This window comes from Aquila chrysaetos, chromosome Z (genome assembly GCF_900496995.4).
Source record: "Aquila chrysaetos chrysaetos chromosome Z, bAquChr1.4, whole genome shotgun sequence".
Classification (NCBI taxonomy): Eukaryota; Metazoa; Chordata; class Aves; order Accipitriformes; family Accipitridae; genus Aquila; species Aquila chrysaetos.
The window spans coordinates 3,315,278-3,332,966 of record NC_044030.1 but is presented as its reverse complement, the minus strand read 5'-3'; positions in this window follow the sequence as shown (position 1 = coordinate 3,332,966).

Genomic DNA, 17,689 nt, shown 5'->3' with positions numbered 1-17,689 from the left:
GACCTTGTTTTTGAAAGCAGCATGCTCTAGAGGAGAAAGCAAATGGAAAAACAATATAATCTTGCTTTCCTAACCCAGAAAAGGAGCCTTGAATGTTCACAAAAACAATCTTTTATTGCAAAGGAAACAGAAGTTGAGATTTTTCTGCTCCTCATAAAACTGAGGCTAACATGATTAAAAAATGTCATAGCTTTCTGAAACTGTGAATTAGCAGAGAAACAGAGTGTGCATTTCTGTTCATGTCTTCTCTGGTTATATTCAAATACTCTCAGAAATACTGTTAGAATTACTCTTTTTTTTTTTTTTTTGTGGAAGTACTAGCCAACAAGAGGCAGTGTTTTACATTCCATATGAAGTAAGTTAACATCTAGATCATAAAAAACAAAGTCAGTGCCTGTAGACCACAAGTGCTCAGAATTCATTAGTTCTGACTAATTGAACTGCTTGTTACTTATTTTAATCTGATATCTACTCTAGAAGGAAAATTGTTGTGTTGAAACTAATTAAAGCCTTTTTTTTTTTTTTTTCTTATATGAGTTTTATATTAGTGGTGGCAACACATGTTTTGCTCAAAATTAGGTCCATTATTTCTGGTTTTCCTGGGGGAGAGGGAAATAAAGGCATGCTTAATTCATTGTACTGGAGAGAGAGCTTCTGTATTGTGAATAGCTCAGTATTTTATGAATTAGCCTTAAACTTAAATTAATAAATAAGACTTTAAACAAATAATACTTCTTGGATTTGGGAGGGAAGGTTTGAAAGTGAGGTGTTTGCATGTCTACATTCCTATAGAAAGAAAAAAAAGAGCAGGAAGGGATGAGGGATGTTTAATCCCATTACATGAGAAGAAGAAGAAGAGTGTTTTCCCAGTAAGACCCATTCTAGGCCAAAACTGAAAACACAGAAAACAAATCAGTGACAGTGGGTGTCATTGTCTTAGCTTGATTATTAGCAACTGCAGGATTTTGCCTGGGGTGACTGTTTTCATTTGTACTGGCAAGGTACAGTCGGCAGTCACCGCTCTGCTGCTTCTCAAGGTCAGATCCTGATCCAGTGGCTCTCAGACAATATTTCTTAACATCAGGTTTCACTGGCTAGAGGTTATATTTTGTATTTGCAGGCATGAAAATTTGGTCTTAACTGACTGGTGGTGTTAACATCAATGCTATCTTTGGTTTGCAGGTGGAGAAACTGAATCTCCAAGACCTCCCATAAAAACCTGGAATACAACGTGACAGTCAATTCGGTGTGAGACTATGGCGCGTGCAATCCCAGCAAAGACAGCAGAATGCAATGACTGACACGTCCTCTTTAGAAAGACTTTACCTGATCGTGCCTGACCATTTATATTGATATGTGAGCTTGCCCTCAGCCATCCACCTGCAATCGTGTGTATTGGCATACACTTGGTCTCAAACAGGACACCTGGCAGCTGTCTGTCCTGTGGAGGAGAGCAGAGGATGCTCAGGGGGAGCTGATGGGCAGAGGTACCACCTGCACCGGCAACACAGATGCAGGTGGCAGACCTGGCTCACTCGCAGCCCTTGCACCATAATGCAGGCGTTTTGAGCTCTTGCCACCCACCTGCCATCCTATGCAGTGTCCCAGTATCAAAGCACTTAACACTCACCTGCCCTTGGTTTTCCACTACAGAATCCGGAGTGTATCTGCAACCATCGCTCTTATTTCTGGCTAGGACTTTATTAACATGAAGCTCACCATCCACTCCCCACATACACTAGACATGCACACAACAGGAGTCCCCCTCTGGGAGGTATTTGCATACAGCAGAGACAAAATAGATTTTGCTTCTGTCATCTCCTTTGCCCAGAGTCTCATTTCCCCCTTCTCCTGCAGCCACAGTGACGGCCTTGGGTGATGCCCAGATGATGACTTGGATCTTCTGCCTCTCACAGTCCTCGGGGGTGTTTATCTTTGCTCTAGGATCATGCTGTAGGGATGATCTTCTTCCAGAGGACTATTGCTGGCATCCAGATTGCAGGTCTAGGTGGGACAGAGATAAAACATTGCAGTGCCCATGCTTTGGATGTCTTGAGGGTGGAGAAGAACTAGTTGCACCTGATCAAACCCCACTGTATGTCTTCAGCTTGTGGAGTCTTATGGGTCATGCAAGTTCCAGCTATGTTCTGAAAGAAAAGTAGTTCATTGACTGGACTCCCATGGCATGCATATGACCAGCATGTTAGGAAAGAGCTTTGGAAACTGGTCTGGCACAAGGTGAGAGAGGGAAAGGACATGGGAAAATCCAGGTCTGGGCTCTTGAGCCCAAACAAACAAGTAAGAGAGAGCAGACTAGCTTGCTGGTGTCCTGGGATCTTTCCAGGTCTCAGCTTCAGCCTATATCAAGGCTACCAAGAACCCTCATTGAATTGCACGACGTGGATCACCTGGGCCCACGGCGGCCCAGCCCACAGCCCAAGATCAGCAGAGTCTGATCCGGCTTCCTTGTAAGCAGGACCTGGAGAGCTGTGGGTGTGAAGCTACCGTATCTTTGCTCAACCAGGCACTCAGCCAGGGTCAACCCACCACAACCAGATTACCTAGTCAATAAAGGTGGTTTAAAGTCTTGTGCTACAAGGCTCATCCCTGGCTGCTTGGTTAATTTGTCTCTGAGGCCATAAAAATAGCTCTGTTTGATTCTGAGAGACTGTTTCAGGCTCGTTTTTGTTTCTGGATTGATCTTTAACTGGTTTCCAGGGACACTGCGAGGGCTGGAGAGAGCCACTCTTCCAGTTGTGTGTCAGGCTTTCAAGTTTGGGGCAGAAAGTCTGTCTGTGACCACACCGTTTCCTGCTTCCCTTTTCTCTCTTCCTTTGGTTTTCTACAGCACAGCCTGCTAGGGTTGTCCCCTGTGACAGCACTTTCTTTTCAGTGCTCACCCGTTTTTTATTGAGCTGAAGGGAACTTTGGCTATCAAGAAGGTACGCAGGCTCTATGACACATGCTGGACAATTCATCTGATGCAAGTCAAAGATGGGCAGCATGTGTGTTGCAAGGGGCTGTGGTGGTGGATGTGTTAGAGCCTGCTCCTTGCCTGCCGTGGTTGCCTGCTGTAGGAAGGACATGACTGGTTTGAAGCCTCTAGCTCAGTGAATTTGGACTTCAGCTTCTTCCAGAGACACCATTTTTCTTAAGCTCCAAAAAACTTCAGCTTTTGCCTTATTCAGGCAAGAGTTCCAGAGTATTGGTGGTGTCAGTTTGTGTAAAAATGGTGCAAATTATCAGTGATACAAACCAGCGGTTCTGTATTATTAATAATACCAAAACAACTCTGGTGTTGCTTATAAACAATAAAAACGTGAAGGTTTTTCTATGCATCAAGAATCTGGAAAGATACACCAAAGACGCACATATTATTAATATCTGATAAAATGTCTCTTACTCTAGTGCACTGTCCTTACATCTGACCAGTAGATTCTGGAATGCTTGACCTTGATTAAAAACAAACATGCTTCTCAATGTCAAAGGAAGAGGAAATGTTATAGATAACATGCCAAGTTCCCTTTTTTGTGTGTGGTTGTGTCTCTTTTTTTGTTTTTCTTTCATACATAACTACGTCATTGTTGCAGTAGGCACTGAACACTGCTGCATTTCATCCTATGCAAACAGAGGGTCTCTAACATCATCTAAAGATCAAGGTTATATTTTTGCTTGGAGGTAATGTAATAACATTTGTTTGGACTTTGTGATTGAATAGGAAGGGAGAGGTTATCTATGCGCATGCATTTGACTGAAAGTGAATGCTTTTTCCCATGGAAAGCAGCCTGAATATTCAATCATTAATTTGCAAAACAAACAACCCAAAAGAACTTGGCTTGCATCTTCCATATGTATCTAATGGGATTTAGTCAGAATTAACTGCGTATACAGGCATGCCACGTGACACCTGGTTGCAGTTTCCATTTGGCTGCAGATTTTTCACTTCAAACCAGCATCCAGTGTGCAGGAAAGGTTCACGGTGTCACAGGGTTGTGATGATCATGCTGGGGAGCAAGTCACCTTGACAGTCCCTTACGCTAACCTGTTGCACAACAGCATGACTCGTCTAGGATTTCAGTAGGGTACTGCTCGGCTCTCCTACTCTTCTCTGCTCAAATGCTCCTCCTTAAGGATTTTACTGAGAGCAGATACCTGCTGAACATGAAGACAACCAACTTGCTGTGACTGAGGAAAGCCGCTGTTGAAATGGGACATAGTGGTCTTTCCAGGAATACAGACTCCTTTACCACTTCTTTGCAGTCTCAGTAATGTTTAGGATAAATTTGTGTAAAGCATACCATAAATATTAGCTTGTCATGCATGCTAGGAGATGTATGAGTAAGGGTTTAAATCCATGTTATTCTGAAATGGTTGAATCAAAGTTATTTGAACTTACTGTCTTTTTTTTTCCACCTAAAATATTAAAAATGCCACATGATGAATTTTCAAATTGAAAGAAACTAGCCAATATCCGCTAAGTCCACATTGAAACAAAAGTAATGAAACTTCCTACCTGCTTCAATTAGGCTTTCCAAGACACCCATCACTCTAGTAATTAAGTGATTTCTTGTTTCTCAAACTGTACCAGGCACTGCCAAATAAAATACAACCATTTAATCATGTTAAATTAGAGCTATAATAATATTAGTCATTGCCTAATAGCCTTTTTTAAGCCACTAGGAAAGTAAAGTCTTGCCAAGAAGACTGTTACCCTTCCACAGAATAAATCAATAAATCATAATTGTACTGTGTACCTTGACCTCTTTTCTACCACACTGTGGAAAACAATCAGCAGGAAGCCAGAGACTGGTTAAGTAATTTAAAACAATTTGTAAAGTATAATTCAAGGGACTGGTTAGGCCTATTAATTAGTAAATCATTCATAATCTCAAAAGTATTCAAATGCACTCAATTTCAGTAAAATATACTAAGCGGAGCAATCTGATAACGTGGCTGCTACCATCAGGGCTGTAAAAGACTATGTTCTTTTCAACTGTTTCTGATAACATTTGAACATAAATTAGTGGGCACATGCTAGAAAGTAATTAATCAACTGTAACCATTCCACCAAAGCTAGATGTGTCATAAATTATGGCTAGCCAGAAGTCCTTTATTTTCAACCACTAACTACTGATATTTTCATCAGTATTCCCCAACTTATATTTCTGAAGCCACTGCAGACATGGGTTAGAGATTTTCCCCTCTTCTTTGCTCTAAATTAGCTGCTTTCTGGAAGTGCTTCTTTGCTGCTTTGCCCTCATTTTATTAACAGTCAGTGGGAAATAACCAGCTCTGGAGTCCTAAAGCTGCATCTGTGCTGTGGGTATTTACAACAGGGCAGGGTACATTCTCCGGAATAACAGTCCTGGTCAGGTTAGAAAAGATTTAGAAAGGACTGGGATTTAGAAGGAATTTTTATGTGATCCTCAAAACACCAGCTGAACCCTTTGGGTTTCCTCCCCCTTTCCTGGAATGGCTTAAGTGCCATTTCTTTGTAGGTGCCCTAAAGGGCTCCCTGGAACAGCTCAGGAGCTTGATACGTGTGTCACACCGAAAAATAGAGGACTTCCAAATCATAGAATCATAGAATTGTTTAGGTTGGAAAAGACCTTTAAAATCATCAAGTCCAACCGTTAACCCAGCACTGCCAAGTCCACCACTAAACCATGTCCCTAAGCACCACATTTACACGTCTTTTAAACACCTCCAGGGATGGTGACTCCACCACTTCCCTGGGCAGCCTGCTCCAGTGCTTGATAACCCTTTCAGTGAAGAAATTTTTCCTAATATCCAATCTAAACCTCCCCTGGCACAACTTGAGGCCTTTTCCTCTCATCCTATCACTTCTTACTTGGGAGAAGAGACCGACCCCCACCTGGCTACACCCTCCTTTCAGGTAGTTGCAGAGAGCGATCAGGTCTCCCCTCAGCCTCCTTTTCTCCAGGCTGAACAGCCCCAGCTCCCTCAGCCGCTCCTCATCAGACTGGTGCTCCAGACCTTCACCAGCTCGGTTGCCCTTCTCTGGACACGCTCCAGCACCTCCATGTCTGTCCTGCGGCGAGGGGCCCAAAACTGAACACAGATCATCTAACAATGCTAAATACCCTACTCAGCATGAGAGCTAAACCTCGAATGCTAAGGAATCAGATTATCCAGGGCTGGCAGCCAGGTGAAGTGTCTCCCACCCTTGAGAAGTCATCCTTAAGGAAGACCGTGTTACTAAGCAAAGCTGTAGGAGAAATGAATGGGGTAGTCTAAGCCTTGGGCACATGTGAACAAGCATCAGCATTTATCAGCTGCAAAAGAAAATCTGATGCAGTGACTGAGTTGTTGCTGGACTTTGTGTAAACACAGTTGCTGGTGCCACACAAAGACTGGCATGCCAGTCCGAGGAAACTCAAGTTGAGACTGAAGGACTTAAAAGGAGGAAGTGTGTAAAAGAAAAATATAAAACCCTTCCAGGAATGCTTATATTGTTTAGATTTTTCAAGGAAAAAAAACCAAAGCAAATGCAAACCACAGGGAAGAATAACAACAGTATCTCTGGAAAAAATTGTTTCATAGCATTGTTTATTGAGTACTTCCTTGCTGTTCTAATTGTCAACATGATGTGAGGCATTTATATATAAAAAATAAAGAATAAATCCTCACTAAAGGAATTAAAAACACTGATCTTCTAGGAAGGAAGAGTCTGAGGGGAAAGCGATTGGCTAGATTGTTACTACTTTAAAACAATTTTCTTTATAGCGTTCAGTGAATAATCTTTGCTTTTTCCTGATGGGTCTCTGGGCCAAGACAAGCTTATATCTTACATTATTATTTATTGAGTCACTGTTCATTTTCCCATTAGTAGCAGCAGGATATGTTCTACTTCTCTGTTGATAATTTCCTTCTTTAATGTATTCAGTCCCTTTTAGAAAACACTTGGAGTGAGGAGGACCTTTCAATTTCATATCAGCAACCCAAACTGTTCAGTCGACTCTTGCTAATCTTATAAAAATTTCCCCAACATCTAGAAACAAGAGCTATCTATATAAATCCTTAGTTAGACCTTACCCGTCTTTGGCATCAGAAAAGGTGCCTGTGAGCACGATTTCCATCTGGTTTTCACATCAGGACTAGAAATACCGTCAGCTGATGCAATGAAAATAGAGGGCCCATTAAAATTGCAGGTTCATCGTTGCATTTTGAACTGCAGAAGGCTGCGGTCAAGAGCCTAAACAAACTCACACTGTGCAATAAATCTCTCAAAGCACACACACACATACAGGAGAGAGCAAAAGTACAGTTTACCTAGGGAGTTTCAAAAACGGGGCTTGTGCAAACTACCTGTTAGACAAATGCCTCCAAAGTGTGGGTGTTCAACAGGAGACTTTCCTAGTCCTCCAGGGGAAAAGTAGGCATTGGTCTTCATCTTGACCTGGCACAAGCCCAGCTGCCTCCCTGCATCCCAGGTACCTGACTGAGCAAAGAAGCAAATCCACCTTAGGAAAAATCCTGGTTTATTTGTGTCCTCGCATGTGGATGTCTGTAGAAATACTTCAGTTAAAGTCCATGCTGGTCAGCGAAAGCTGCAAGGGTGAAATGACCATCAGTGTGGCCACAGGATGCTTCAAAACTTCATGATAGCTCTCATCCACACCCCTCAAAGAAGCAAGGAGTGAAGTTTTAGGGGTTCGGAATGTTAAAGCAGCTTAACAAAAATAAAAATGTGCATCTGTGTGTGCGCGTATGCCAAAAATCTTTGACACTAACCCATGCTTATTAATGTTAGCACATGATTTAAAATGTTTTCATTAAAATCTAAAGTTTCAGAGTGAGAAGGAGATCTGTCCCTGCCTCTGGAGACAGAAAGAAGGCTATCACTGAGGGCCTGAAGATACCATGTGCAGCTCCAGCCTAGTGCATTTTTTCTGTTTGTATCTGGAATTTAGCAGCATTCTGGTCTGGGAATTTGCAGTAAATAGGACATGTCAGTGTATTTATGTAAGAAGGTGGCTGTTGGAGATGTATGGCCTGAAGAAGTGTTTTTGCAAGATAGAAAGCAGTAAAATGTCTGGAGCACAATATTCACAGGAAAAATGAAGCTTAAAAAAGCATATGTAGCCAGCTTTCCTCCTCACTGGGCAGAGCACACAGTGAATCAGAATTTTTTTTTTCCTTCTAAAGGTACATATCTTCCTCATTTTTCCAGCATCAGGTTGGATAGCAAAAATCCAGAACTAAAAAAAAAAAAGGCCCAGATTTAGGTGAACAAACTGTTTGTTTTCTTCAGGTACATGGCTTGTTTATTTTTCCCCTGGACAAAAGTATCAATTGCTTTATATTTCCGGTTACTTCATCAGTTGGACATGGTGGGAAAGAACACCTCTCCACAGCCGAAGATGCCACGTGAGGAATAAAATTTAGTTTTCCTAGACCTAGAAATGGAAATGTGGCTGTTGTTTGGGACTTTGAGACAGCTCAGATTTCTGTGCTGGAGGAAGATAGCTGGAGAACCCAGCTAGGCTTAATGAACAAATTAAAAAAGAAGTCCTAAGAAAGTCGAAAATTCAACTAATGTAAAATGTTGCTTCTTATAATTTAACCTCCAGCTATGCATACCATGTAGAAAATTGTTTATGTTTAGCCATGTAGTGGGTTTGATCCAAAAGAAGGAGGCCAGAAGGATTCAACCTGGTCTAGTTGAAGATGTCCCTGTTCATTGCAGGAGCGTTGGACTTGGTGACCTTTAAAGGTCCCTTCCAACCCAAACCATTCTATGATTCTGCCTTTGCTTGTCTTTGATTTGTTTGATTCTTGCTTTAAAATAGAAAAGAAAGAAAAATTCAGCTACCAAAAATTGTTCATTTGGGGATTTCTTGCTTGGCTTTCCCCCCTGCACTGTCCCATACTTTGTGTTTACATAAACATATTAATGGATACTAAATGAGTACACAATGATACTGCTATTCTTAGGCTTGGATGGTAGGCTGTGGCACTGTGCATATGGTGGGCTTTTATTACAACAAAATACTTCTTACTGTCTGATACCTGTGTAGGAACACTTATGGCTCCAGTTATAATACTATACACTTACACCCATCTATTCAGTTTTAGAATAACTGAATTTAAAATTTTAATAGTGAATTATTTTATATTTATATATATAATTCAGTGTGTGTATGTGTGTGTATACATATACAATGACGTTGCTTCCCAGCTTTGGCAGATCTGTTGAGCCCATACTACTCACTCATTCATCATGTGTTATATGTTTTTTGTATGTGTGTTTTTAAATGAAAATATTGTATTACCTTTAAAAAAATAACTCAGGCACTAGGAATAATATTTGTAGTCTAGTTGAAATCTCAGTATGCAGGTTTTTTCAGCTTTAAAAAAAAAAAAAAAGAAGAAGAAGAATTATTAATAAATCTTCCAAGAATTGTTTTTGTTACTGCAGGAAGTCAGCTCACCATCCAATAGGAAATAATCACTCAGTCAAGCATAAGGCCATTAATAAGCAAATTAAATAAGCTGCTCATGAGTCAGTGTATCTCTTTCTCTTTTTTTTTTTTTTTTTGGCAAATCAGATGTACAACTCTTAGCTGTATTGAATAGCTTAATTTGCAAGGTTAACTGCACATGCATGTTTAATATGCGTATATGTAGTAGTAGATCCTGAGGCAGTAGGACATCACTTACTATGGTAGGAGTGCAGCATGTTGACTTTACAGCTGACTGAGTAATGTGCAAGACTTCACGGCCTCATCTGAGCCAGCAGAACAGTTTTGCTAATGACTTAAATAGGAGCAAAGTCTTACTTGAAGGTGGTTACTCTAGAATTACAGATAAATTTCACACTAAAGCTGGCCAAATGATAACAAACTTGATTCATTATTCTTTGAACGGCTGAAAGAGACCTTCATTTTGCTACTATATGCATGGAGCACATCTGTTGTTCGTCTCTATTCAGGCTACTAAACATTATTGTTTTCTCAAACTGAGAGGTTTATTGCTTGCAAAAAACAAATAATGTGCTAGTATCATTGTGTTTATAAGTTTAAAATTAAGCAATCCTTAGATTAAAATGTATTTGGATTTGGTGAGCACATACGAATAACGCACACTTACGCAGATAGCAAGGTCAGTTAATGAGCAATTTCCTAGAAATGGACTGCTGCCCACACTGTCTGTTAGGCCAGTAAGTACTTCAACCATCTTTGTCATATATGAGGGAAACTGCTTATTCCAGAGCAAAAATTTACTACCTAAGAATTCAATCTCTACATTTAAAAGATTTTTACTGAATTTGTTGTGAATGAAGACAGTGTTTCATTTTCTCACTTCAGACTCTCTCAGTTTTGTAAACTTGTTATTAGGGACAAGATGAACTTGTCAGAAGCAGTTGCAGTTTATACCATAAGCAGCTACTTCATAAGCTGTGAAGTGTTTTGGGACCCAGTGTCCCAGGGCATTCAGTATTTGTGCTGCTGAAGGGCTGAAAGACTCTGCTGTAGCTGTTTAGCGTACCATGGAAGACAAAGAAGAGCAGACAACTTTCCTCTTCTTCTGCTACGTGAGCAAAATTTGTAAGGGAGTTCATGGGAGAGGGTGGAAAAAGAGTTTAGGAAGTGTATTATAGAGTATCTGAAAAGAAATATGAAAGAAGACCTATGTGGCAGTACTATTCTCAGGAAATGGCTCAGGTGGCAAAACCAAATTATAATAGGTTAGCCCTCCACTGAAAAAAATTGGGACAATTCAGAGGCCACAGGCAGCCTGAGAAGTTGAACAAAACCAAAGGAAGAAGATTGCTATGGAAGTGCTCTGCCAAATATTTCAGGTTTGTCCATATGGCCCCACAGTGGTAGAAGTAGTACTGGATTTGCATTATGTAGCTCTTCTTGGTCTTCCTCCCTACCAACCCCAACTTTGCTAGACAGAAAATTTACACCCTCGTGTAGGTATACCTGCCCACCCAAATCCTGACCCCTTTGTGTTGTTTCTGCTAGGTGTCAATGTGTACACCCTGTACAGAGTGACTGTGTAAGGCATGTGTTAGGAACAGACACAGTGTGTTATGATGTTGAACACAGTATGTCTAATCAGTTTGCAGGTCAAGGAGTTTGTGATTCAGCTGTAATTTTATTTCTTTCAAAACCCTGTGCTCATTTTTGAATCAAGAGCTGAGGAGGCTAGCACTCTGTGACTGTGCTCTAGCATCTTACTTTAAACTCTTGCTAGCTCTGAGGATTAATGCTTTCTTTTGTTTTAAAGCAATCTTGAAGATCTAATGCAACACTCTCAGCTGTAATGGCTTCTAAACCATTCCATGTGAAATATATTATGTCCCCCGCATACTTGTGCAATGGCAATGCACGTCACCTTGGAATAAATTCGTGAGGGGTGCTGTATGAGAGAACATCTCCAATAGCAACATCGACACAGCCAAACTACTACATTTCAGTACGATCTGGGAGGATTTTCCAGGGTGCTCAGTGATCTGTAGACTCTCAGTAGCAGTCAGTGCTGCATGGATATCTCCTGGCATCTGGAGGTGTCTGCTCTGCGGTAATGCAGTCGTAATGTCATGCAAGAGTGCCTTAATTATGCTAATATTCCTTGCCAAGCCATTAGCTCTGTTCCAAGGTCCTTTTAAGAGCTGGTGGCAGTGCCCTCAGCTGCAGTATGAGCCCTTGCACTTTCATTCTTGCTTTTTCTCTCTTTCAGCATGGAAGAATGAACCTGAAAAAGTTTGTCCTCTGCTTGGTGAGAGCTCAATAGCTGAACATGAACTCCTCCTGCTGACCCTTTCATCCTTCTTGGACGCCAGGGGTGGACTGGTGATGGCACAGTATCACTTTTTTGGCCGTCAGCCTTTACATTTGCCATCCTGCTGAAGCAAGCCTTGGCAGCATCAGCCTTAGAGAGGCAGCTGCAATCATTTCAATGAAGCACGTACTCTCTCTGGGTCAGATGCAAAGACATGGTCACTTTTATATTTCTCCCCCACTCCCAGAAATCTGTACTCCAGGAATTCAGCAATTCTCTGAAACAGCCTCTTCCAGCCTCCTGCGGCCAGGCTTCCACCAAAGGGAGCACATCTATGGCCTGATCCCACTGCGGAGAGGCTGCCGGCAAGGGATTCGAGCTCTGAAGCATCCCCTCGGCTGTGCTAGTTTCAGGGGAAAGCTGTCGGGATAATTCCTGACGGGATCAGAGTCCTGCCAGCCACTCACTCACCATTGCAGAGGTTCAGTCTGTGTGGGATTAGGTGGATCAGAACAGCAATCTGCAACAACGTGGGCTTAAGCTTCATGGTGAGATGAAGTTTTGCAAAAAGCTGCGTCTGGGAGAGTGGTGCCATGCCTGGCAAAAGAAGAAACAAACAGTGTCCTCTGAGGCAAAGCGGTGTCATCTGTGTGCAAAATGCAGAAGTAGGCTGGCTAGGGCAGTGGTAACCGATTGCATTTTGAATTGCACCTCCTAGGAGATACAGAAGCTGGCAGTTTGCATAGGCAACTTTTTGAGACTCAAAGGACAATTCTGTATGCAGTTAACACTTTTCTTGAGGAAAGAGGTGGGGAGATGGGGAAATTCCTTAGAAAATACTCCGCTATCAGTTTTTGTTGTTGTTGCTGTTCTTAAAGCCTGAGAAAATTACTATTTTTGAGTGCTTTGTGAGGTTTGCTGAAGAGTGTGAATTCGTTGAAATGGTCATCACCTTGTGACTTCCCCATGAGCTCGCAATGGCACAATTGCTCTGTTGTTTGTTTGCATCAATTGCCTATGCCTAACTGGTTTCTATTGTGATATAGATAACCTGTATAAAGCCTTCACAGGACTTCAAAACGGGTTTCTATATTTAAATATATACTGCCATGCTGGCTTCCACTATGCTGTGGGCAGGAGGGAGTTGAGTTGAGCTGGTAGAGTGCTTGTTCACAAGCCCCATCTTTTGGGGCTTTTTGTTTGTGTTCAGAGAAACCTTCAGTCCCATTCATTCCTCAGCAGACAGCAATGCTGAGCCACGCTCAGCTCTTTTCTACACACCAGCATCATTGCTGCATATCACCCTGATATTTGGCCAAACAAACAGTCAGTCCTTCCTCCCTTTTTTCAGTGTAAAAACAAAATTTTACTTCTCTGCAAGGACAGGACAGTGAGGGACGATTTGTTTTGCATTTTCTACCCCAGGACAGCCTTCAGGGATGTGGGTAGACATTACCATGATGGAGGTCAGCACACATCAAGGCTTACAGGGTTTAGTCATGAGTATGGGTTTTAAACTGGTAGATGAACTTTTAGATTGATATACCCTATTATTTTTCACCCCAAAGAGGATGGTGCTACAGAATCTGAAACTGCTATAGGGACTTAGGGTTAATTAATTGATATCAGATCTTAGACTAGGACCCTGATAAACACATTTATGCTTTGATTTAGGGCTAGATTTTGCTATTGAATCCCACACTTAAACAGAAGTGGCATATGAAAATCCAACTTTCAAATTTGCTCTTCTGTAGCCAACTTTTTGAAACAAGCCTCAACTACCTTTTAACTTTTTAAGAATAAACAAGAGTAAAAGGCAACAATTTTCTTTCAGAAACACAAAACAGCAGGTGCTGAATTTTATTCTCAGTTATCATGGTGTTCTGCTGAAATAACAGTGAAGTTGTGTTGTAGTTTTCCCAGCTTGGAGAGTAAAATCTGTCCCCAGGAGCTTAGAAAATGCCTACTTTTTCTAAACTGCTAAAACTATCAGTGTGTGTTTGTTTTTTGTTTTGTTTTGTTTTGGTTTGGTTTGGTTTGGTTTGGTTTTGGAGGCTAGGGGAGGAGATAGGGGAAGAAAAGAATGGAATGGTTTGAGCAACCTGGTCTCGTGGAAGGTGTCCCTGCCCATGGCAGGAGGGTTGGAACTACATGATCTTTAAGGTCCTTTCCAACCCAAACCATTCTGTGATTCTATGATTCTATGATTAATCTAGAATGGCCCACAAAATATATGCACTGACCAAACCTGTTCAGCCTTCATTTAAGTAGTTTAAATAGATGGCAACTCTCTTCTTCATCAACAATATGAAATTATTACCAACAATAAAACATTCTTGTGTCTGCCAACCCCCCATCTTGGCGAGTGCCTTTTATTTGGAGTGTACAATGGGAATCTATTTCTTTTTCAAAATGCCTGCTATAATAGCCCTTTCTCCTCTGGCGTTTGCTAGCATGGGATAGTCACTAGACCTATCCCCAGCCTGGTTGAGCCAGGAACGTTTTTAGCCCTTTAGCTTGATCTCCAGGGTGTCAGCCTGCTCAGCATCTACAGAGTTAGAGTGTTCTCTCCTAAATGATTAATGAATGAAGCTCTGGAAAACTTCACTGGGAAGAGATTTCACCCATTTGATATATAAGGTAATATCAGCATTCTTCTTAATCTGGCTGCCCAAATTATGAAATGAAAGTGCAAGCTTCCCATGTGGTGCTGCTCCACATGAAATGCCTTTTCTTATTTTCTGTTGTGGGCCATAATCTTTTTCTGCCCCTGATTCATTGTCCATATCATGCGGATTCAGTACTTCAGAAATGCCAAAGATGATCCAGAAAGTTTAAGGAAGAAAAGGAGGTATTTTTATTTCTTTACCAAAACTGAGGAATCTAAATTTGACTGCTGTGTTAACCTTAGATTTTACACAGTGTTTAGAGTAGAAGTCTGACTGTATGGTGAATTATATGTTTACCACCAGTATATGATAAAGTTGTGTTCAAACCTTTTCCATATACCTTCTAAAACACTTCAGTTTTGGTATTTTTTTAAAGAAGATAATTAGTATACGGTATTCTAAAATTTCTGCTTCCAACTTTATTACTTTCCCAGAGAGAGTCAACCCTATCAAACTTTAAGATGAAACTCACAAAGAGCTGAAGTCTCTGGGATAAAAAGGTGTACCAGTCTGTGCTGATGCCTGAAAATTTAGTCACAGAACTTGCACTACTGAATGGGGACCACTGCTGCTAAATGTAAGAGGGAACAGAATTAATTTTTCTCTGTTTCTGAGGTACCATGGAAAAGAATCTTTTTCCACGTAAGAGCTTCTGTCTCCCTATAGTCCTTACAGAAAATACAATTATTTTATCCAGTGCCTGAACTATCCAAACCTGTGTAAGTGTCCATATTTTATTTTCAGGCTGTAAAACTCCTTAGATACTGTCAGGAGATTATCAAGATGTAATGAAGTTCCTGGAACCTTTATCTGAAAAAAAAAGTTAGCTTTCAAATGACTATTAATAGTCAGGGTCAGCCTCATTACTTCCAATTTTCTGATAAACAGCAGATTATTTGCAGGTACAAAGATGATTTTATCTTTAACACTTCTGACATATTTTGTTGTCAGAACCTTGATAGTTAGGATTTGGCAAATGATCTCTGTCCTGATTTTCCTTCCCATGGAGGATTAAAACACCTTCAGCTCACCATGAAGCTAATGAGGGTTGTGAGATCTCTCTACCTTGGAGATGATCAGGCCACTGCTGTTTTCTCACCAGACTTTGCTGACTTTGAATAACAAAGCTTAACAAGAAAAATCAATACATTAAAGACTAAATCTACAAATGCTTTGCAATCACGCAACGTTAAGCAAACTTCAGGCAAACAAGCATGTGTGGTATTCAAATTTCCATTAGTCACAGGAAAAACTGACATGATTTATGGGAGATTTGGCTTATTTAACCAAGAAACCACAGTGCAGCATTAGGCCCCTTAGTTAAAACAAATGTCTCATTACAAAGGTACTTTGATATTTCTTGTGTTTATATAAGATCAGTCATCATTCACGTACTGAAAAGCTATAAAATTAAATACATGTGGACTTTACCAAAAGTAGGTCCTACCCCTCCTTTTCAAGGTTTCATCACTTTTGGCAAGCCTATACAGCACCGAAGGTTAATGATGAGCTAATACCTTCTTAAACTGTCTATTTAAGAAATACAGAAGAAAATGCTGAGCATCTCCCTGCTGCTTCAGCACATGAGTTTTCTTTCTCTTTCTTGCTCAGATGAATGATTTGCTGCTTCCCAAACTATGAGTCAAAATAGCTGCTTTTGCCTTTCTGCACTGTGGTTATGTTGCCAGCGTTCAGGAAACTAGTGTGAGCATGTACCTTATGCAAGCTGGGCTCAAAGGCCAGTGTATTTTGAACTGCAGCAAAACCTTTTTCTCTTTTTTTCTTTTTTAGGGAGTATGTTCAGAGTTTTGTCGAGTTAGGGTCACTGTTTTACACCTGCAAATGGTTTGTGTAGAAGAGCATGAGAGAAAGCAAGTGCTGGCTAGAAAATATAATTCTAGGTAGTTCTGTCCCTATGCTCTGCACTTACGAAATGGTGACTGAGGATCACTTAAGACTAAACAACTTTTGCTTTCAAAAAGCTGCTAAGCACTAATTCATCAGAACCCTGCCGAGTTCTACTCCCTGTAACAGTGTGCCATGGCTTTTCTTAATTAGGTTTTTATTGCTTGTAAACATTTTATAGAGGCTCCATTCTTGCACCAGCTAGGATCAGGCTAGTACCATCCTTGAGACACCAATGGGTGGCACAGATTAAAATAGCTGCTTTCCCTATGTCCTGCTTTGTGGTCTTTTCTTGTTGGCTCTACTGGTTGATGAAGAATAGCTCAGATAGGAGCCATATGTTTCACTAAGAGGCCAGGCGTGTTAAGTTTGAAGGTGAGGGTTCAGGATAAAGAAGTCTGGTCTTGTGGAATTTTATCAAGAAAGGTGACTAACGTCATTGGAGTTTGCTGCGTCTGAGCCCATGCCGCAGGCAAGAGCTGTTCACCGCCCATTATCAGGATGGAGGCACGAGGGTGTTACTGGACACTGCCCATAAATGATAGGCATGAGAACTCCTTCAGACATCTGGAGTTTATTTAACACCGGCTGCTGTCTGCATTGATGCTCTGACTCTGAGGAGCATCTGACTCCTCTGGGAGAAATGTGCTGGTGATTCTGGGTGAAGTGGTCCGTCCTCTCTGCACCCGGAGCTGATAGCAGGCTGCTGAAGAGGGGACCTCTTATCAGCGAAACTCCAACTGCAAACAGCCGGGTCCCACCCTGCTGCTCGTTTGGCGTGGCTGACATCGTCTCTTAGACTGACAGGTCTCTTCCTTAGCTTGTTTACAAATCACATGAGTCCTGTGTCTCCCAGTTACGGCCAGGAATTTGTTTTTGGAAGAGTTAACTTGGCAGCCATCCCCTTGCAATAATAATGCAAAGGTAACCACTTTTGGTGCACAGGTAGCTTGCTTTTATAAAAAGCGCTGGATATAACTGAAGATATGATGGGCTTCTATCACGAACAAAATCAAAGTGTCCCATTTTCTGCCAGCATGTTCTGCCTTCATTTGGATTGGAAAAGGAACACCTGGAATCCTGGAAAGGATCTCGGGAGGCTGTGAGGTGGACAGCAAGCCTGCAACATGCCTGGCTGATGGATTCAAGCCTGCAACATGCCAAGGAGTCCTGGCTGATACACATCTCTGAGCAGAGCACTGTCCCTCCCTTAGAGGAGTGAGGGCCAGAATAGCTAATTATGGCATTTCTTCTCCATCAAACCCCTCCACTCAAAAGCAGATGATGATGATTGACTAATGCTGAACAAAGACCAGTGCTAAATGAAACTGTTTTTCTCTTAATCGTTAAATTCCCTCCAG